At 41.4% G+C, this 23,046-nt stretch overlaps 1 long non-coding RNA gene and 1 pseudogene across 1 annotated transcript; one reads left to right on the top strand and one right to left on the bottom strand.

Annotated features, from left to right (window-relative positions):
* LOC105008108 overlaps window positions 1–23,046 on the bottom strand; it is a 94,867-nt pseudogene that overhangs the window by 47,618 nt on the left and 24,203 nt on the right.
* Window positions 318–9,191, top strand: LOC117593478. Its single transcript, XR_004574893.1, has 3 exons — window positions 318–399; window positions 8,718–8,873; window positions 9,162–9,191. It is a non-coding gene; the product is annotated as an uncharacterized LOC117593478 (long non-coding RNA).

Below are 23,046 nucleotides of genomic sequence, written 5' to 3'. Positions count from 1 at the left end.
CATGGAAAGATACAGTAGACCAGAAATACACTGCTGCAATTGAACTGTGGGAGAACGGGAGGGACAGACATCACGCTACAACTGCCTGATTGTATTCTAAAAAACCCAGGGGGGAAAGCACCGGCAAAAAAGAGAAAGCGAGGTAAGCGGGGAGGCGTCAGGCAACGCTTCCGAAAACAGCGGCTTTCTCGTATTCCTCTACCCTCCATGATCCTAGGGAACGTCCAGTCCCTGAGGAATAAAATGGATGAGCTCCAGGGAAACGTCAGCTTTCTGAAGGATTTCAGGGAATGTTGTGTCCTGGCTTTCACAGAGACCTGGTTGACAGAGAACGATAAGGACACCGACTTGTCAATTAATGGATTTGGGGCACCATATCGACTTGATCGAGAGAGAGAGGTAACGGGGAAATCTCAAGGGGGCGGGGTGTGTTTATATATCAACAAACGATACTGTACTTCTGTGACTGTAAGAGAACGTATCTGTACATCAGATGTTGAACTTTTATCAGTATCACTACGACCTTTCTACCTACCCCGTGAAGGGCGAACGATGCGTCTGCTTCTAACACCATCTTCGAAACCGTGCAGAAATTACAATCACTTTCACCTGAGGCGCCAAACTTTATACTGGGTGATTTTAACCATGTATGCCTTAAGAAAACACTGACGAACTTTTACCAGTATGTTTCCTGTACTACCAGACGGGATAAAACCCTGGATCTCTGCTATGGATCTATAAAAGACGCTTACAAATCGCTGCCTTTACCGCCGCTAGGGTCAGCGGACCACAACTGTGTACATTTGCTGCCAACATACAAAACTGACCTAAAAAGACATAAAGCTCAAATTAGAGTAATTAAAGATTGGACTGATGAATCAGTAGCATGCTTACAAGACTGTTTTGATTGTACAGACTGGGAAATGTTTAAAAATTCCTGTGGGGATGATCTAAATGAATGGACTGATGTGACATGCTCATATATTGCTTTTTGTAGAGACATGATTGTCCCATGTAAACAGGTGAAAATCTATCCTAACAACAAACCATGGGTAACTAAAACTGTGAAAGATATTTTACAGAAAAAGCAATCATGTTTTAAGGGGGGTGACATTGCTGAACTACAAATAGTAAAAAAGGATTTAAAAATAGGAATTCTCAAAGCAAAACGAGACTATAAACATAAACTAGAGAACCAGATGGCAACCAACAACCTTGGATCAGCCTGGGACAGTATGAAAACCATAGCAGGCCTCCAGAATCTAAAAAGCAGTAGCCCAATCACATTGGATGGCTTCAGCTCGGATACTGAGCTGGCCAGTGCTCTTATTCAATTTTACAATAGTTTTAATATTTATGATTTTACCTATGAAATAAATAATTTGAGTAAGCAGCTTGTAGACATTCAACATTTTAATATAACACAAACAGAAGTGCACAAAGCATTCCTCTCTATAAAAACTTGTAAAAGCCATGGTCCAGATAACATCTGTGGGCGCACACTCAAAACTTGTGCAAAGCAATTGAGTGTCCCCTTTCATTATATTTTTAATAAATCTTTAGAGGCACAATTAGTACCAGGAAAGCTGGAAAGATGCTGTAGTTATCCCTGTTCCCAAATCTAACAACACCAAAACTCTTAATGACTTCAGACCAGTGGCACTCACATCAATAGTAATGAAAGTTTTTGAAAAATTAGTGAGGTCTGAAATATTGAGAAAAACGGAGCATTCACTCGACCCTCTGCAATTTGCTTATAGACCCCGTAGGGGGGTAGAAGACGCCACAGTAACTTTACTTAATTTACTTTTTAAGCATTTAGATAACAATGGCTCTTACGCCAGACTTTTATTTATTGATTTCTCCTCGGCTTTTAACACAATTCAACCTCATATCTTAACCACAAGGCTGCTGGAACAGTTTGATTTAAGTAAAAACCTGGTTGGCTGGATCCTTAACTTTTTAACGGACAGGACACAAAGAGTGAGAGTGAATGGCAAACTCTCGGAAAAAGTCTGTTCATCAACAGGCTCCCCACAAGGATGCGTACTCTCACCTCTTCTTTTTATCCTGTACACAAATATGTGCCAGAGCAGGTGGGGAAACAGGACTATAATTAAATATGCAGATGACTCAGTAATTGTTAGCCTGCTCCAAAGCAGTGAAACAGGTCACGGCCCAGTCATTCATGACTTTGTTGAATGGTGTGAGGCGTCTCACCTTCAACTAAATGTAGTTAAAACAAAGGACATGATTATCGATTTTAGGAGAAAAACAACTCAAACACAAGAAATTACATCGATCAAGGGTCAAAATGTTGAGTGTGTTGAATCGTATAAATACCTGGGGATGGTTATAGACTCCAAACTTACATTTGGTACCAACTGTGAACAAATCTGTAAAAAGGGGCATCAACGTTTGTTCTGTTTGAGGAAACTGAATCAATTTCACATTGATAAGTCCATCATGACCCTTTTTTATCATGCCTTCATCGAGTCAATTTTATCTTTTGCGCTAGCAGCCTGGTTTGGGAATCTCACCTTGAAAAATAAAAATTCGCTCAATAAAATAGTAAAGTGGTCCAGCCGGCTGATAGGTGATCCACAGCTTAATGTGGAGACCTTGTACACAAAACAGCTACAGCGAATAACTAGCTCGATTTTAAATGATAATTCTCATCCATTGCACACAGAGTTCCAGCTTCTACCCTCTGGGCGTAGGTTCATAGTCCCCAGGTGTAGAACAAAAAGACACAAAAACAGTTTCGTCCCTGCAGCCATTAGTTTTAGAAATAAACTCTAGTTTTATTGTGGTCTTAGTTTTTATGCATTTTACTTCATAATTGAGTATGTGGACTCTACTGTAACTAATTTTATTCTATGTAGCCTATGTATTTATTTTATTCTGGACCAGTAAGAACTTTTTCTCTTTTTTTTTTCTCTTTTCTTTTTTGTACTCTTGTTGATGATTTATATGATGTGTGATATGTGTGAGGACTCTACTGCAAACAAAATCTACCTTCGGGTATAAATAAAGTAACTTGAACTTGAACTTGATGATTTCAGGTCTCTTTTGAACTGCTTTAACAGAAATAAAATATTATCCACTGAATATGTGTATAGAGATTGCTAATGGGGAACTTCTCAGCACTTTGTTTCAGAAAAAGGACAGACATAAATACTTTTCTCCAAGCAAGTAGTACTCATCTTACTGTCTTGAAACAAGGCTTAACCAAGAGACAGTTTTACACGTTCATATGTGTGGCCTCCAAAAGAGGATTTACAGTTTTACCCATTTTATTTGACAAATTTCTCCAAACTCAGGTAACTATTCTCAAAACAGTTAACACAGCAAACTAAACACACTCATATGTTGGCAAAACAGTTAAGTATTCACTGCACAATGAAACAGCATTTTATTCTAGTAATGCATTTATTAAAATTCAATATTAACATCCAAACTAAGTGTGTTCTCTGTTGATTTGATAACAAATTCAGCTGAAGATACACAAAGAAAGAAATGAAAATACATGTTTTTCATTAAGTTCTTCAGTGAGGAGTTCAGGTGTGTAACAATGAGTTGTCACCCCACAAAAAAATACATTATGCAAATACGTACATAGGTAAACACATATATATATATATTTTTTTTTTTACTGCATTCATTGAATCAATTCATTTATTGATCATACCTCTCAATTATATCTGGACAGAGAATTTTATCAACATTACTGCAAATATTTTCACGAGTCATGCATCGTGGAAAAAAACACCTTGAATGCTGTATCCATCCTTGACATGCTTGTGGCCCAACACCTCAGATTATGTACTTTCCATCTCCAAGAGAAGAATTCCTCAATTAGATTCAGGAAAGGAGAATATGGTGGAAGGAACACCATCCTGAAATGTGGATGATTCTCAAACCAATCTCGCACTAGTGCTGAATGGTGGAATTGAACATTGTCTCAAACAACTACAAAATTCTGCACCATTTGCTCCTGATCAACCTGCGGAAAGAGGATTTCATTGAGGAGGTTTAAAAAATGTAGGAGCCTTGCTGTGTTGTATGGCCCCAAGACAGCATTGTGTGCCACAACACCAGCTGTAGAAATTGTGGCACAGAGAGTGGTGTTGCCTCCTCGTTGTCCAGGGACATTGACTGTAGCACAATGGCCAATCACATTTCTCCCTCTTCTCCTTTTTTTGTGAAGACTGAAGCCTGCTTCATCAATTTACAGGTTCTCATAATGAGTTGCACTGCTATCCAATTCCAAGATTCTAAAGTTATTTGTACACAAGGTACGATACAGTAAGTTAGTGTTTTACAGTAATGGCATTGATTGCAGTCAATACTACTGTGAAACTGTTGCTGAAGTTTGAGTTCACACTTTGAAGCAACAGTATACAAAGATATCCTTAAATCTTTTCACTTACAGTAGCATGGAATAGTTTATGGACACATACTTAAAATTCAGGAAAAATATATCTTTGTGTTGACAGTAGAAGTGCAGTAATTTGGTTGCACATACTTGAACAAACTGGATTTGCAACTCCTTCACTCTAACGGAGCGAACAGACTTTTTGAATGGAATTTCTGAAATAAATAAACGTTTTGATGGTATTCTAATTATGTGACCAGCACCTGTACAAATGATTTAGGAAATGTAAACTTGTACGTATGCAACCAAAAAAAAACACTTGTTCACAAATAAACCCAATGATTAATTAAACTAAAAGTTCCATCCATCATCTTCCGCTTATCCGGGGCCGGGTCGCGGGGGCAGCAGGTTAAGCAGAGATGCCCAGACTTCCCTCTCCCTAGACATTTCCTCCAGCTCTTCCGGGGACACACCGAGGTGTTCCCAGGCCAGCTTGAGACATAGTCCCTCCAGCGTGTCCTAGGTCTTCCCCGGGGTCTCCTCCCGGTGTGACGGGACCGGAACACCTTCCCAGGAAGGCGTTCCGGAGGCATCCAAAACAGATGCCCAAGCCACCTCAGCTGACCCCTCTCGATGTGGAGGAGCAGCGGCTCTACTCCAAGCTCCTCCCGGGTGACCGAGCTTCTCACCCCTATCTCTAAGCGATCGCCCAGCCACCCTGCGGAGAAAGCTCATTTCGGCCGCCTGTATCCGGGATCTTGTCCTTTCGGTCATGACCCAAAGCTCATGACCATAGGTGAGAGTAGGAACGTAGATTGACCGGTAAATCGAGAGCTTCGCCTTGCGGCTCAGCTCTTTCTTCACCACGACAGACCGATACATTGACCGCATTACTGTAGAAGCTGCACCGATCCGTCTGTCAATCTCCTGTTCCATCCTTCCCTCACTCGTGAGGAAGACCCCTAGATACTTAAACTCTTTCACTTGAGGCAAGAACTCTCCACAAACCTGAAGTGGGCAAGCCACCCTTTTCCGACTGAGAACCATGGCCTCGGATTTGGAGGTACTGATTCTCATCCCCACCGCTTCACACTCGGCTGCAAACCATCCCAGTGCATGCTGAAGGTCCTGGTTTGAAGGGGCCAACACAACAACATCATCCGCAAAGAGCAGAGACGAAATCGTGTGGTCCCCAAACCTGACACCCTCCGGCCCCTGGCTGCGCCTAGAAATTCTTTCCATTAAAATTATGAACAGAACCGGTGACAAAGGGCAGCCCTGCCAGAGTCCAACATGCACTGGGAACAACTGACTTACTGCCGGCAATGCGGACCAAGCTCCTGCTTCGGTCGTATAGGGACCTGACAGCCCTTAGCAAAGGACCCAGGACCCCATATCCCCGAAGAACTCTCCACAGGATACCGCGGGGGACACAGTCGAATGCCTTCTCCAAATCCACAAAACATATGTGGATTGGTTGGGCAAACTCCCATGAACCCTCCATCACCCTGTAGAGGGTATAGAGCTGGTCCAGTGTTTCACGGCCCGGACGAAAACCACACTGTTCCTCCTGAATCCGAGGTTCTACTATCGGCTGTATTCTCCTCTCCAGAACCCTGGCATAGACTTTCCCGGGGAGGCTGAGAAGTGTGATCCCCCTATAGTTGGAACACACCCTCCGGTCTGCCATCCCAGAGGCACTCTCCCCGACAGTTATAAAAGTTATAACTGTAATAGTGATCCATGAGTGATGAAGACACAGTTCTCAAACTTGACATCAATTATGTCTTTAATATGCGCCCTACTCAACCATCACAGGTATCGCAGTACTTCCTACTCGTTCCTGCGAACGTTTTACTCTACATTTGAGGACTGTGTAGGGCCTCTGCAGTTGAGCATCAGTGCTTGAATACAAAAGGCATTCACTTTATAACATAGTCAAACTTACCCTGCAACTATGCCTAAAAACAAATACATTTGCCAAAGTGTTTTCACAATGCACTATATTAATATGATATCAATATTATTCTCCTATACTTGAGTGAATGGGGAATACACAGCCTAGTCAAATTATCAGATCATGACATTTAGGTCATTAAAGGAACAAAATCAATATAAACAAAACTCACACATACATAGGTATAACGACATTTCCTGAAGTAGTTCTATCAGATAGTTTTTCTCTTTTTAACGAATCTCGCTCACAGCAATGCTAGAGCTAACAACCAAGATGCTATTCATCACTTGCTAGCAAAGTATAGACGAGAATTTATCACGACACGTTATTCAGACGATCCATTATACACTAGTCACCCTTCCTACATTCAGGCTGCATAGGCTACACCCACCAGCTCAAAAATCTAAAAGCGCGTAGCTACGCGTATGTGAACCGCTGAGCCGCACAAACGATGATTGGTTGGATGGCGGAGGTGGGGTTTTACAGAGAGTACGGATTTCCGGCCTAATTTGACTTCCTGTATCAACAAAGATGAAACAACAATGGAGTCTGGAGGCATGGCTCAAATTGAGGAACTTTTGATAGTATAGGAGAAATTCTGGGCGAAGAGCCAGCAACTTGCCAGAAAAGATAGACAAATTTGTAAGAATAAAGAAGAAATTGAAGAGTAAATGTGGAGATGCAGGAAAAATGCTTTCTTGGCAGTCCGGGCACATTAAACACAGTGAAACCAACTCCAATTTTGTTGAGCACACAAACGAGGTATATTCAGTTTTTCAAATTGGTAAATTCAAGAATAAAGATTAGAATTCACAACACAGGAAACAAAACATTTTTATCCATACACTTGAGTTATCCCTATGGACTGGGAGTGAATAATTTTTTTTTTCACGTTGTCGTAGAAACTAAACTGCATCCTAAACTGCAAGTACTGAAAGTGTATACTCCAGTGATTCTGTTGCGTTTATTTTACATGTACCAGTCGTTTGTTTGCATGGCTGCGTTTATTACCTAACTACTCAGTTAAATGTAGCTATATTTAGATGTAGCCATCAATATTGCTGCCACAATTGTATCTGTACAAACAGTAGTTTTATTTAAAGCAAGTTTGGCTAGCTAACAATACTCTTTTGCCATGCTTTTGGCAAAGCAAGTTTGGCTAATTAACACATATTTCAAGTTCAAAAGATTTTTGTCATTTGCAATAAGTTACGGCATTTAAATGCTTGGTTTTCCTACTCCTGTCAGTGCAGTTAAAAGTAAAAAAATAACAGTAATTGCTATTTAAAAAGATAACACAATCAATCAGTAATAACATTTTACAAAAACACATCAATAATAATAACTCTACAACTATACAACCGTAGTGCAATGTAAAAGTGACAGGTGTGCATGATATAAAGTGACAGGTGTGCATGATATAAAGTGACAGGTGTGCATGATATAAAGTGACAGGTGTGCATGCTATAAAGTGACAGGTGTACATGATATAAAGTGACAGGTGTACATGATATAAAGTGACAGGTGTACATGATATAAAGTGACAGGTGTGCATGATATAAAGTGACAGGTGTACATGATATGAAGTGACAGGTGTGCATGATATAAAGTGACAGGTGTGCATGATATAAAGTGACAGGTGTACATGATATAAAGTGACAGGTGTGCATGATATAAAGTGACATGTGTGCATGATATAAAGTGACATGTGTGCATGATATAAAGTGACAGGTGTGCATGATATAAAGTGACAGGTGTGCATGATATAAAGTGACAGGTGTGCATGATATAAAGTGAAAGGTGTGCATGGGACTATGGATGGAAGGGAAGAGGGGTTCCTGAGTTGAGCAGCCTTACAGCCTGTGGAAGAAGCTGTCCCGTAGCCTGTTTGTTTTGGACTGAATACTCCTGGGGCCTGTTGCACAAAAGTAGAATGAAGAAATCCAGGATAACTGAAAAAGCGCAGCTTGACTTAGCGTGATCCGCTCATCGCGGCTTATTCGGTTGCACGTTTGCCGAGCCAGGATGAGAAGGTGAAGCTATGTCAAGCCAGGTGTAGATAGTCGGGATAAGTGCACGTCCAGGTCGTTCTTAAATAGACCACGGTATCGATCACAGATTCACTGATTCAGAGATGGAGAAGAAGCGTGTGGCATATTTTTCACCCGAGGAGCAGCAACTCATTATGGAAAGTTATGAGGAGGTAAAGGATATAATATGCAGAAAAGGAAATACGGCTGCTGTTATTAAACAGAGAGAAAAAGCCTGGCAGACAATAGTGGACCGACTGAATGCGTAAGGATTCAAAAATATCTACTTTCTAGAAAAGTTGTACACTGTTTTAATTGCTTTTAATATGCTTGTTTTATGTGTCGGTTTCAGTGCTGTATCTCGTTGGGGGTGGGGGGGGCAGCTGCAGACTTCCCCCCCAGCTGAGGAAATGGCCCTTGATTTGAACCAAGGAAGGCCTGTGATGGAAGGATCTGTATGTAACAGGACCCAGACGCAGTACAGTATGACAGCCAGCCTGGCAACATAGTAAGTATGGGCTAATGGAAATCTGAATTATGCACAATTCCTGCTGTGCTAATCAATAAGTGGTTTACAGAATTCTGTATACATAACATCTGAACAAGCAAATAGAGCTGGCAGATGCACAGATAGCTTTAAGTAAAAGGACTCTCCAGGATCTGGACCTTGGTGTAGAAATCAAGAATAGAACACTGAGGAAAATCCAGAAACTAGAAAAATAAGTGACTTCAATCCACACTGTTAGCTCATCTTTAAAACAATGTATTAATCATGTTTTTCTTTCTCACTCCCAAGCTCCAAACTGACAAGTGACAGCACTAAAATAAAAAGCTTAAGAAGCATTGTGGTGTTCCCTGTGTGATGAATGTACACTAAACTATGCAAAGTTATTAGTTCAGTGAGGTGAAAATTGAGGTTATGAAACCAAAGTAAGCTACTATAATATCGAATAAAACATTAGGCCTAATTAAGGAGTAACACAAACAATCCTTTATTGGAGAAGGACAAGACAATGAAATCACTCATCTGAAATAATGTATTGGTCTCTGACCAGCCTGCCATTAATGTCATCTGGGAATATAGCTGCATTGTCCCACTCAATCTCCGGTGCCACTGCTGGACCCCTTTCCTTCCTCAGACAGGTAATATTATGTAGGACCATGCAGGCTACAGTAATGTCACAGGCCCTGTCTGGGGTGACCCTCAGGTGGTGGAGACACTGAAATCGTGACTTGAGAAGGCCAAATGCCATCTCAATTCGGGCCCTTGTTCTTGCATGGGCAAGATTGTATCCTTGCTGTGCTGCTGTCTGAGGGTCTGCAAGGGGAGAAGGTATGTCTCACAGGCATAAACCTTGTCTCCCAGCAGAACGGCAGAGAATTCACCTGAGAATACAAAATGTAATCATTACAACTACACAAGTAAAACCTTTGACGCAATTGTGTTTATCAGTGAAATGTGTGTGGCCTACCTTGTGATAGTCGCTGGGAAATGGTACTGGACCTAAAAACTCGGGAGTCATGGACGGACTCAGGCCACTTTGCCTCCACATTGGTAATGATGCAGGCAGCATCACAGATCATCTGATACAATGCAATGTTTCCTATTCAGTATACATGTCATGCACAGAATACATTTGGGCTAGTTGACAGTAACTAAATAATTTTTCCTGAACATTGATACTGTGGAAGGATTTTCTGTTGACACCATCTCCCTCGTGGGCCCCTGAGGGCGTTTAATGTGGATCTGTGTGCAGTCCAGCGCACCAATGACATTAGGGAAAGCTGTAACACAAAATAGTCTGAGTATATCCTGTGACTGTTGTAATGTAACACGTTTTTGTAATCTGTAATTCATGTTACCTGCAATCTTGTAGAAATCTCTTTGATGAAGCACATTCGCAGGCCACAGAAGAATGTAATAAAGATGTGTGCCAAGGATTTCAGTGCCAAACACACTTCTGACACAACAGCAAATAGTGCCTTTATTTAGAATTTCGGCATGTCCCACGGCATATAAAAACATGCCGCTTCTAAAAGAACGCAGTGCCACACAATAACGGATTCCATCTCCAGGAAATCGATACCTCTCATGCAGGTACTCGTCGGGAAAAGATAAAGGGTCTGATCTGTCCCGAAACACCCTCATTGAAACACTTCATTGAAATCCCTGTTGCAAATTCATCAACCATTACAAACCATCTAAACTGCAATAGTAGGATTTAAATCAAACTCGTCACAGCAATAGTGACAAGTAATGCATGTTAACAATAGAGTAGAAAACATTCAGAAGACAACGGAAACAACTGTTAAAGACGTTTATTTCGGATCAGAGCGGCAGCTGATTTAACACATAAGACTCCAGGATTAATCTTAGCCTGGCTGTTAGCCTGCTCTGGAGCAGGCTAGCTGCAAAGAAGAATAAATCTAAATGGTAACTTGGCTGGGTTTAATTCAGCCTGCTTTTGTGCAACCAAGTCAAAGCTAAATTAATCCAGGATAACTTGGATATCCTGGCTTAATCCCTTATCCTGGTTTCGTGCAACAGGCCCTTCTGCCTGATGGCAGCTTGGTAAACAGTCCGTGGCATGGGTGGCTGGGATCTGAAATTATCCGTTTGCTCCTTCTCCAACATGCTGAAATCCATGCCAAATCTCTTTAATCGTAGGAAGAAGAGCTGTTTCCAGGCCTCCTTCACCAAGATATTACAGTGATGAGACCCGGTCAAGTCATCACTGATGTTGACCCAGAGGAACCTGATGTTGTGAACTCTCTCTACAATCATCTCCTTTGTTTTGCTGATATTGAGCTGGAGGTTGTTATCCTGACAACATGAAGTCAGTGACCTTACTTCGTCTCTATAGGCTGACTCGTCGTTGTCAGGGATCAGGCCTATGATGGTGGTGTCGTCCGCAAACTTAACGATGGTGTTGGAGATGTGAGTTGCCAGGCAGTCGTGGGTGAAGAGAGAGTGCAGGAGCGGGCTCAACCCATAGTACTGAGAGTCAGTGAGGAGGAGGTGGCGTTGCACATCCACACCACCTGGGGTCTGCCCATCAGGAAGTTCAGGATGCATCTGCACATAGTGGGGTCGAGACCCAGATCCCTGAGCTTAACCACCAGCTTGTGGGGCAGAATGGTGTTGAAGGCTGAGGTATAGTCAATGAACAGCATTCTCACGTGTGTTCCTTTTGTCCAGAAGAGAGAGTGCAGAGTGGAGGGTCAGAGCAATGGCGTCCTCTGTGGATCTGTTATGTCTATAGGCAAACTGCAGCGGGTCAAGTGTTGCAGGCATGGAGTCTGTGAGGTGTTTTAACTAGCCGCTCAAAGCACTTTATGATGATTGGTGTGAGTGTTACAGGGTGGTAGTCATTCATGTAGAGGACTAACTGCTTTTTTGGCACAGGATCCAAATAGTAATAGTACTATTTTGCCATGTGTTACAAACCCTGTGGCTCTATCAGTCTAGGGTGGATGGTGCAGAGATCCATAACAAAACTAATGCAAAGTGGTGTAGTGTCCATGAATAGTGGGAAAAAACATCACAGACAACCAAAGCTACCATCAAACAGAAAACTTTTATTATTAACACACGGTAAACGGGGTAGGGAAAAGGGGCTCAGCTGGACCCAATAATATAGTCCAATCACCCCTAAACTGAACTTGCCTGCCTCAAGAACCTTTTAGCTGACTACTAACCAATACAAAAATACAGTGGGTGGTCCGCTCAGTTCTAACTAATGTTTTTAGACAAAATGTTCCTACTGGTTGTGTATTCCCAACGGTGACTTGCTAAAAACAAACAAAACACACAGGTTGAACAAGAACTAAACAGCAAACAATGGACTAGACAACACCAAACAAAACACCACAGCAATACATACTCACATGAAACAGGACAAAGTGAGATGTGCTAAACTAAGTGATGTATGAATGAACAAAGTGTCTGTCTTTCAAAAAGGGTGTGTATCTCAAGAGTGTTTATGTCCATGTGGGGTAACGCAAAAGACTCTCTCTGGGAGAACCAACTGACTGGGTTTTTAAACCAGGAATGTGTGATGTGATTGGGTAATGGAAAAAGGAACAGGTGGTGCAATTAGGAAGAGTGTCCACTGATTGGTCCACCTCAGCAGTCATGCGATGCACTCATAACTGCCAGGTGGGAAACACCTCAGGAACATAAAGCACACCTGGGGAAACAGCAGGAGGGTAAAAACACAAACGCACATACAGGGTACCTGCATGAGTAACACCATGCTTTAGTTTGGTAAAGCAAATTTGGCTAACAAATATTTTTATTTGCAAGCAGGCATATGCCTGTTTATTTTCAGTTGTCATGCACTGCAGGCTTATGTTGTGCCCCTCTCCCCCTTCAGGTTGAGTAGCTCTGTTGAATAGTAACGTGTTGTCATTGCAGTTGGAGGACAGCAGCAGCTCATCGATCCTACAGTCACCTGAAACGAACCTGGATTCAAATGTAACTTTCCCAGCCACATCAGTTGACCCCCAGGCTGAGAACAGCCCATCATTAGAACCTGTCCTTTTAATTACCAAAGACCTGTCTACCAAAAACAACCTAGGAGTGTCTACAGGTTTATTGACGACTCTTCATCCAGCTAGAGAACACCAAAAAAAAATAGGAAGAACAATGACCTGACAGCTGGACTTAACCTTCTGGATCAGCGCTGAAAAGGGGAAAGAGACACGCCATGCTCACTTTAGTTTGATGACGATATTGCAAGATTTTGTCACACCATAGGTGTGACTACTGCAAACTACTACGACATAAAAAAGGTCTAGCCAAGTTCAAAATCCATCAGCTTTTATTTGAGACGGGGAAAGAAAGTGCTGACGACACTTAAATAAAAAAAAAAAATATACAAATAATTAAACACTTAAATAAATAAATATACATTACATTTGCATTGTGTACACTTATGCATCATCCAAATGACATCGACACTCAAGTTTACACCATCTAAATGAAATGTCTATTGCATTTGGATGATGCATGTGTGTACACAATGCAAATGCAAAACATTGTCCATTGACCCACAGTAGCAACCAAACAATAGATGTTAACAAACTTTCTGTTGCACGCCACACTTATTTTGGCAACCCTGCATGCTTGTGTTCCCTGCATAAACAAACACAACATCCCAGTATCCTAACTCATAAAGAATAGAAAGGAAAAAGCGATTTCATTATCTCATTAGGGCCACTCTGGATAAGGTAGTCAGATTGGTTATGTCAATGCGTAGTCTGTCTGATACATTCAAGCCTATTCTGTTTTTGAATGGGTGTTGGGAGTAACGTTTTGTTATGATTGTTAAATATGATTTATAACAGGGAAGTGGAAAACATTACTTGAGTTGTATCTGTTTTGTCCAGCCTGCCTGGACCTGGTCCCTATGTTTAACACCTTGCATCAATTTATTCTATCGGGAACTAAATAACATTACTACAGTGAAATCTATATTTTTCATACCTTGTAAAGGCTTAAGCCTACTATTGAGGTATTGATCGGTGCTGGCAGCCTGGTACAAACAAGGACACACCCACTTTACCAGTCCTCCACCTGATTACGCACTTGACACAATGAAAGTAGCCTAACTGAAAACAGGTCACATGCTATCAACATAAATTCTCTGGGTAAATAGTTCTCAAAACAACCCAATTCTGTATCTATAACGACAAGGGCGCACTGATACTCGTTCGTGTGCTACATGATTGACAGCCTCATCTGATGGTTGCTTCTCAAGTGTCCAATCAGTGTTCCAAGCATAAAGCACATAATCCAATGTGGACAGCTCTATCAATTGGGTGAGGTCCCGCCCCATTGCATTTGGATGACGCACAAGTTCACACAATCCAAATGAAATGTCTATTGAGCAAAGAATAATTCAGGACAATCAACTCTTCCACAATATTCACCAATGCAGTCTCCAATTGATCGTGTTTTAAGTTGAAATACCATCCGCATGAAGCAGGTATACAAAATGCCCTTTGAGAGGAACTATGTTAGAGTGAAAGAGATGTGACTACAGTTTGCAAGCCAATTATTGCACTTTTGCTGTTTATTCCCTAGATATTATGTATGTCTCCATAAAGTACTCCAATGAAAATATTCAGGCATCTTTCTGCATAGTGCTGTATCAAAGTGGGAACTCAGACTTCAGCAACATTTTACAGTAGTATCTACTTTGCAATCCATGCCATCATGGTAAAAAACAAACGTACATTATTGTGCCTTGTGTTCTTTTTACTCTAGAGAATGCTGGAGTTGGATAGCAGTGCAACTCATTAGGAGTACCTGTGATGGTGAGGTGACGGACAGCTCTGTCATCTCCCGGTTTCCCATGGTTCAGGATCTCACCCTGGACTCCTTCATTGCCTTGTCTCCAACTGTCACTCACACCAGGTCCCGAATAAGTCATCAGTATGTGTTTAAATGTTGCTCCTCTGCTCCCCTCATTTGTCTGTCATTGTTCAATGTCTCCGTTTGCGCTCATGTACGTGGTGAATGTTTCGGTTTGTACCCTTTTGTTTCGTTTAGTGTGTTCAAGTGCTCGGTGTTACGCAAACATCGACTGCCACTCTGCCTGCGCCTGGTCCCTTCCTCTCCACCAACCCTGACAGTAACTGTATAATGCTGAAGCTGCCTTCAATCAATAGAAGAAGAAGAAATGTAATTGGCCATCGTGCCACAGTCAATGTCCCTGGACAACGAGGAGGCAACATGTGCTGCGATTTCTACCATGTGGCACACAATGTTGTCTTGGGGCCATACAACATAGAAGTGCTTCATTATGCAGTGGATTTTGACCTGTGTCGCCAACATGAGTGTTAAGTTTTTTGAGAGCAGTTACCTGAGTTTGGACAAATGAGTCAAATTGATTGGTAAAAATCGAAAGAACAGGGGTTACTCCACCCGGCACTTGGTCCTGGTTAACATTCTAGCAGCAGCATTCTGAATGAGCTACAGCTGTTTTACAGTCTTTTTGGGGAGTCCAGTTAAGATTCCAGTTAAGTAGTCAACCCTACTAGAGATAAAAGCATGGATGAGATTCTCTTGCTTTTTGGGATATCAAGCCTTTGATTCTGGCTATATTTTTAAGATGATAGAATGCTGTTTTGGTGACGGCTTTGATATGACTGTTGAATGTGAGGTCTGAGCAGAGATGGGGACAAGTCACACATGGTCAAGTCCAAGCAAGTCTCAAGTCTTAACCATCAAGTCTCGAGTCAAGTCTCAAGTCACAGTTCAGATAAATCAAGCAAGTCAAGTCAAGGGTTCACACTAAGCAAGTCAAGTCGAGTCACAGTACTAAAGAGATGAACACACACATACTGTCCTCTGTTTCTGACATGCGCTCGGTGCGAAGCTCGATTTCAAAATCAAATATTTTTCTCCTCTGCGGTACAATTTTGTGGGGGGACAAAGCGGAGGGATCTTGAATCAGCCTGAAGGGGTTGTATTCGCTATAACAACCGCCTCGCTATAACTTATCCCGCTTATTACATGGCTACCTACCAAATAAATCTATAATTTGACACAAAAGATTGATTTCAAAAGGAATTTATTGATTTAAAAACGATTTTATTGCTTCCTCTAAAGAAAATAGTCCGTTCCGTCTTTGGTTAGAATCCTGCTGCGTCCTTAGTAATGCGCTGTTTTTCATGGCAACGGTCTGTTATCAAGAAATAACACGCATTCTGCACTGGAATTCAGCCAATCCATTTAATAAGGGCTAATAATAACAACCTTATAAACTAATTATTGTGACTGAAAAACTGCCTAATATGTAATTACGCTGTATGAGTTAAATTTAAAAAAAACTCTTCGAAATGTTTAGGTGCTAGTAATCACATCGGCGCCTCCATGTTAGCCTTTCATGCAGTAAAGTTAACTGTGTAAGCACAATGGTTTTTAGTTTCCACACGCAGTCCACAAACACTTAAAAATGCCCACATTTAATAAAGACATTATAGCCTATGTGTAATAATATACATGCCCGCTCATATTCAACTGAATATAAAGAGATTACTTTCTTACCTTTCCTTGTGGTTCTTAAAATAACGAATGAAATTTGACGTTGTTGCATATTTTGCATCTGGCAAATATTTTTTTATTCACACGGTCCAGTTCAAAGTCCTTGTATCCAAACGATACTATTTATGGAGCTCGACTAACGTTACTGTCTGCCATGTTTGGCGCGGTTTGAATTGTGCAGCGTTAAAGGCACATATGCTGATTAGTGGTGCTGATGTCACAACATGTAAAATCATTTTATTGCTGTTTTTTTTTTTATTAGTTCAAGTCATTGTCGAGTCTTCCACTTCAAGTCAAGTCTCAAGTAATTTGTTCTCAAGTCAAAGTCAAGTCATTTTCATACTTTCATCAAGCAAGTCACAAGTCCTTAAAATTGTGACTCGAGTCAGACTCGAGTCAAGTCATGTGACTCGAGTCCCCCACCTCTGCTGTGTACCACCCCAAATATTGCAATGATAGGATCTGGATCAATATTCTTTTTACAAATGTAGGTGAATGTATGAAATATCTCAGACCAGAATGTGCCTATGCTTGGGCATGACCAGAACATGTGAGCCAGAGAGGCAGGGGCTTGATGACAGCGTGTACAATTAGGATCCACATTAGGATATATTTTGGCCAATTTGGTCCTAGAGAGGTGCAGGCGATTAAATACTTTGAATTGTATCAACCTGTGCCTAACACAGATAGACAATGTGTATATTTTATGTATAGCTTTTTGCCAAATTTCATGTGTTAATTCTATGTTTAAATCCTCCTCCCATTGTACCTTAACAGACAGAAGAGATGGACATTTCATGGCCTGAATAGCAGTATACAGTTGGGAGACACCACCCGAGAGATGAGGCTTGACCGTCAGACAATGATCAAGAGGGCCGATATTTGGTTTTAAATGGAATGAACAAAACTGGGAACGGACAAAATCACGGACCTGAAGATACATTTGTTTTTGGTAAACGTAATTTATTAACCAAATAGTCAAAAGAAGCGAATGTGTTGTCTACAAAAAGGGCTCCCACACTGTTTATGCCTTTTCTAGCCCAGGTGAGGAAGGCCGTATCTATCAGCGATGGCTTGAAAAGAAAGTTTGAGGACAGAGGCATAGACACCAAGGCTTGTACATGACCAAAATGTTTGCGAAATTGGGTCCATATGCCTAAGCTGCCTCTTACAATTGGATTATCCATATGTGCACCCACTGCCACTGGCAGTGGAGCCCACAACATTGAGGCCAGAGAGACGGATGAGCATGAGTGTTGTTCCATTAGACACCAACTCGGCCTACCCCCACCAATAGAAGCTCCATACCATATTACTAATTTGTGAATGTTTGCAGCCCAATAATAGTATAAAAAATGTGGTAGAGCTAGTCCAGCATTCTCCTTACGTCTTTCAAGAACTCTTTTACATACGCGAGGTTTAGTTTTGTTCCATATAAATGTACTGATGTGCCTGTCAAGCTCCTTAAAGAATGATTTGGGTATGAAGATTGGGACTGTTTGAAATAAGTACAAGATCTTAGGTAGTGTTACCATCTTTACTGAATTAATACGACCAGCCAGGGACAAAGGCAGAGTAGACCAACGATTAAGGTTCTCTTAGATCTGTCCTAAGGCTGATTTGAAGTTATTTTGGAATAGGTCTTTATTTCTACTTGTGACACTTACACCCAAGTATGTCATGGAGCCCTCTGCAGTCACTTTTGGTGAGGTTAATCTTGTACCCAGAGGATTTACCAAATTGAGAAATGGTGTCTAGGCATTCTGGGATTGAAGTCTCCGAATCTGATATAAACATCAGCAAATCATCGGCATACAATGACACTTTATGAACCAGGCCGCCCCTCATGATACCCCGTATATTGTTATTGCATCGCAATGCTGCGGCAAGTGGCTCAATGACCAGATTAAAGAGAAGAGGGGACAACGGACAACCCTGTCGTGCCCCTCTCTGAACAGTGAAATATTGAGAATTTAAGTTATTAGTCCTCACTCTAGCTTGAGGTGCTGCATACAACGTCTGAATCCAAGAAACAAAAACTGGACCAAAGGCGAATTTGCTTAGAGTTTTAAAAAGGTGTTTATACTCAATTTGATCAAAAGCTTTTTGCTCATCTAGTGAAATTACTAATTCTGGCGAGTGAGTTGAATGTTTAGAATATATTATGTTAAAGAGGCGACGTAAATTGTGAAAAGACTGCCCTTTACAAAACCTGTCTGGTCAGGATGCACAATTTTTGGTACTATAGGTCTTTTTTGGGAAGCACATTTATTGTGGCTTGGGTCATAGATGTAGGTAGCCTCTCTTTTTTGAGTGATTCATTGTAGACGAGGCACAGTAAAGGTATCAACTTGGGGGCAAAAGCCTTATCAAACTCAACTGGATACCCATCTGGGCCTGGTGCCTTTCTATTTTCCATTGACCTAATTGCTTGACTAATCTCAGTTTCAAATATCGGCTGCTCAAGGATGGCCTTATTCTCCTCAGCTATATTCGGGAGAGTCACATTGTCAAGAAACATATGGTTGCTAGGGTTGTCTGAAGAATATAAGGTTGAATAAAATAATCTGAATTGCTCGTTAATGTCTTTGGGGTCAAGCTTAACTTCTCCATCTGCAGTTTGTATTATTGTAATAAAATTGGCAGCAGAATATTGATGCAGCTGGTGAGAGAGTAACCTACTTGCCCGCTCTCCATGTTTGTAAAAGTTTTGTCTAGATTTCAAAAATGTCTCTCCTGCTTCCATAGAGGCAAGAAGATCAAATTCAGTTTGTAATGCTATTCTTTTTTTGCGGAGGTCACCTGTAGGGGCCGAGGAGTATTGCTGGTCAACAATGTGGATTAAATCGATCAGCTCATTGTAGCGTTTAGACCTGCTTCTATTCAGGCGGGCAGTATTTTCTATTATTTGACCCCTAATATATGCTTTAAGAGTTTCCCAGTATTAAAATATCGTTGTCTGGCAACCGGTTGGTTTAAATAAATAATCTGTGATGAAATGAAATCTACAAATGTTTCAACAGACAACAAAGATGTATTAAATCACCAATTACACTGAATTGGCCTAACCTGGAGCCAAATCTCCATAATGACCGGAGAATGGTCAGATATAACAATGCTTTCATAACTGCAAGACTTAATTGATGCGAGCATTTTTTGATCCAGTAAAAATAAATCTATTTTTGAGTATGTTTGATGAAAAGCAGAGAAAAAGGAAAACTCCTTTAACGTAGGTTTCTTGAATCTCCATGGATCTACTACACCACTAGAACCGCAAAAAGCATTTATAGTAATTGCAGATTTAGATGGAGAAGGAGGGGTTGTAAATACTTTGGAACAGTCTAGAGAAGGTTTAAGAACCGTATTGAAGTCTCCTCCCAGAATCAGATGATGTGTGCCCAGCTCTGGAATACGGCCAAACAATTCTATAAAAAATTCTAATCAAGATGGCTGTACCGCGAGATTTTGAATTTAGTTCAGAGTGGTAGACCTGTGATACGCATCCTCTCTTTAATTTTGGAATGTCTGTTGTGCGAAGGTGTGTTTCCTGTAGGAATATCATCTCTGCTTTCAATTTGTTTAAATGAGAAAACACTTTACTTCGCTTTACAGGATGATTGAGTCCCCTCACGTTCCAGCTCACAAATTTAGTCGCAGGTCTATTCATTCCATCTGCAGAACCCATGTCTGATAGTCCAACTCAATGCTATTATGAAAACTCATCTCCAACTCTGAGAAAAAGAAAGAAGGTTAAGGGGAAAGGAACAAAAGCACAAAGACAGCAAAAAAGTAGACTGTGCAAAGTAAGAAGAACATTTTTAAATCACCCATTAACAACACAGACCCCTGCTGGTCCCTCCCCAAATGAGAGACTGCACCCGCCAAGCTCCCAAGCCACTATGAAGTTTCATAGAAAGAAGAAAATAGAACTTACCAAGTGGAGCTGAGGCCCCACACAAACCTTATAATAACCATTTATCTGAACATCTATACCACCAACAAGACTAATTAGAACCATTACTCAATATCTCTGTGTACATTGAAGAGAAAAAAATTATCAGTACTTGACTTCTGCATATGTTAGAAAAAAGTTAAACATGAAAAACCAAGCAGACATATATATATATATATATATATATATATTTTTTTTTTTAAATAGGCAATTAAATAAATAGATATATAATAATAATAACAGGCCTACTGTAAAACAGTCAAATTACCCATGCTTGTTTCCTGCGTGTATTAGAAGACCGTTCTGAATGAAACATGGGAGGAAAAAAAAAAAAATATATATAAAAGCCTTTGGAGATGTAACAGCCTTTCGTAGAATGCTTTCCTTTTCTTGATAGTAGTGGCACTTGACGACAAAAGCTCTCAGTGGCTGACCGTCTCCCGGGGCTTGCTGCAAAGTACGGTGAGCCCTATCAATAACGGGTGGCTCGTCCAGGCCCATCACTTTTTGTAAAAGTTTTGCAACAAAGGTACTCGCTGAGACGCCTGCCTCTCATCCTTCTTTAACCCCAAATATGCGTAAATTACATCTCCGTGATCTCGCTTCCAAATCCTCAGCCTTTGCCGCAAAACTCACCACCTCTTTTTTCAGTTCAGCCACCTGTTGTTCCAGATTAGCGATGGCATCCGAGTGAGTGTTAGCTGCTGTTTCCAAGCCTGCGGTGCACTCCTATAGCGCGTTAGTTTTGATGTTAGCCTGATCGATTGCACCCTTCAGCTCGTCTCTCAAACCACTGATTTGCTTGCGTATTTCTTCATTTTGCATCTCTGCTTTCTCATCCATTTTCGCCAGCAGTTCGTTTCGTAATGCAGTTATTGCTTGCAATATAACTGACTGCCCCAAGCTTGTGTTTTCTGCTGGTTTGTTAGCTTTAGCAGCCTTCCTCAGGTCCGGCATGTTTATACGCGGCTTACCTCGATTAACAGAATAAAAACAAAAATTCTCACCTTTTACCAATCTACACAGTGTCTATATGACTTCGAACAGCAAAAAAAAAAGTATTGTTAACCTATTTTAAGGTTCATGTAGGAGAGCTCAGTTATACACGTCTACATCTCTCCAAGGTCCTACCGGAAGCCACTAGCAGCTTTTATTAAACCCTCCTCCACTTCTGTACAAACTTATGAGAAAGTGAAGCATAATACTGCGCAATGGATGGAGGTTAACATGCAAATTCTGAGAAAGCATTATGATACGATGCTAGCGGTGACCTTTGCCCACAGCCCTTAGGCCCTCTTCATTTGCTCAGGCAGTAACAAAGCCCAACGCTGTCTCATATCCGCATTGCTCACCTAGCCAAAATCCCCTACAGTCCCCTAACCCTAACCTCCCCTAGATGTCACAACCTAATCGTTACCCTAATCTTAACCCTAACCTTAACCCATCCCTTTCCCTTATGACTAACCCTAACCTACTTCCCTCCCACATGCCCAATCCTAACCCCTCCCCCACCCCTCATTCCCATGCCTAATCCTAACCTGCCCCTTACCCCCATTCTGGATCGTAGGATTCCTTCCATCCCCTGTCTAAATCCTCCCTCTAATCCTGCTCTCACACCCGGGACTGACCCAATTCAGCTCCCTATTCCAACAGGATTCTCCAGGTTCCGTTGACCCCTGTAAAGACAGTAGATAAGAAGTTAGCATCAGAATCACTGTTCCCTAACTTTCACAGGTCCCCTAATCCTCGTACAGTAGAGGTCAATGTGGTGATTGAGCCCTACCCTCATGGGAACATCCCTTTCACACTACACAAGGACCCATCATCAGGGGAGAACAGTAGGACCCCTAGCCCAGACAATAAGTGTTCTTCCTCTTCTAAAGAGGAACACCGGGCAACAGCACAGGTTAGCGACTCTAGTGTTGTAGTGGAGGGAGTAAAAAGACAACTTCCCACTTACTCTAGTGTGGCACATCCTTGCAGTAACACCATCTCTTCTATGTCCCCTCGAGAACCAGAACAACAGAGCTCCCGTGCAGTTGTAAAACAGCCCTCAGGAATGGCAATGGTTAAAAAATGTGGACATAAGGTGATGATGAGTCACACAATAGAGGAGAGTTCCTACCTGAGTGAATCCCAATCTGAGTCCACTTCAAAAAAAATTACTAACCTGCCAACTGAGCCTACTATCACACGCCGGGAACCTGTTAGACACCCAAACACACGTCAAAAGATTTGAGATTGGACCATTGACATAATTAAACCTTTGGTGGTTATGAGTGACTCTAATTTGTCTTGTATACCTGCCTTCTTGGATGCTCAGGTGCAGGTGGATAGCTTTCCAGGGGCCACCTTTTGCCATTTAGATGAAGTGGTTAAGAAACTTCAACCCAATCCTTTAACAGAGAAGGTGGTATTAGCTGCAGGCCTGAACAATGGTCTCTACCCTCAAACAACAAATACTGCCTGTAAACAACTACAGGGGCTATTAAACACTTGAGAGAGTAGATTTCCTAGTGCTGTGCTTTATGTCCCGATCATTAACTTCTCGGACAGACTAGAAGGGCTTCAGCAGGCTTGCCTATGGGGCCTGAATAAATACATTCTAGATAAATGCAATTACCTAACTGAGCTGAGTAAACTCCATTTCCAGGTAGAACCCCAAGACCCAGTCCA

Source organism: Esox lucius, chromosome 20 (genome assembly GCF_011004845.1).
Source record: "Esox lucius isolate fEsoLuc1 chromosome 20, fEsoLuc1.pri, whole genome shotgun sequence".
Lineage (NCBI taxonomy): Eukaryota > Metazoa > Chordata > Actinopteri > Esociformes > Esocidae > Esox > Esox lucius.
The sequence above is the reverse complement of the archived record's forward strand: the minus strand, read 5'-3'. Positions and strand labels throughout refer to the sequence as shown.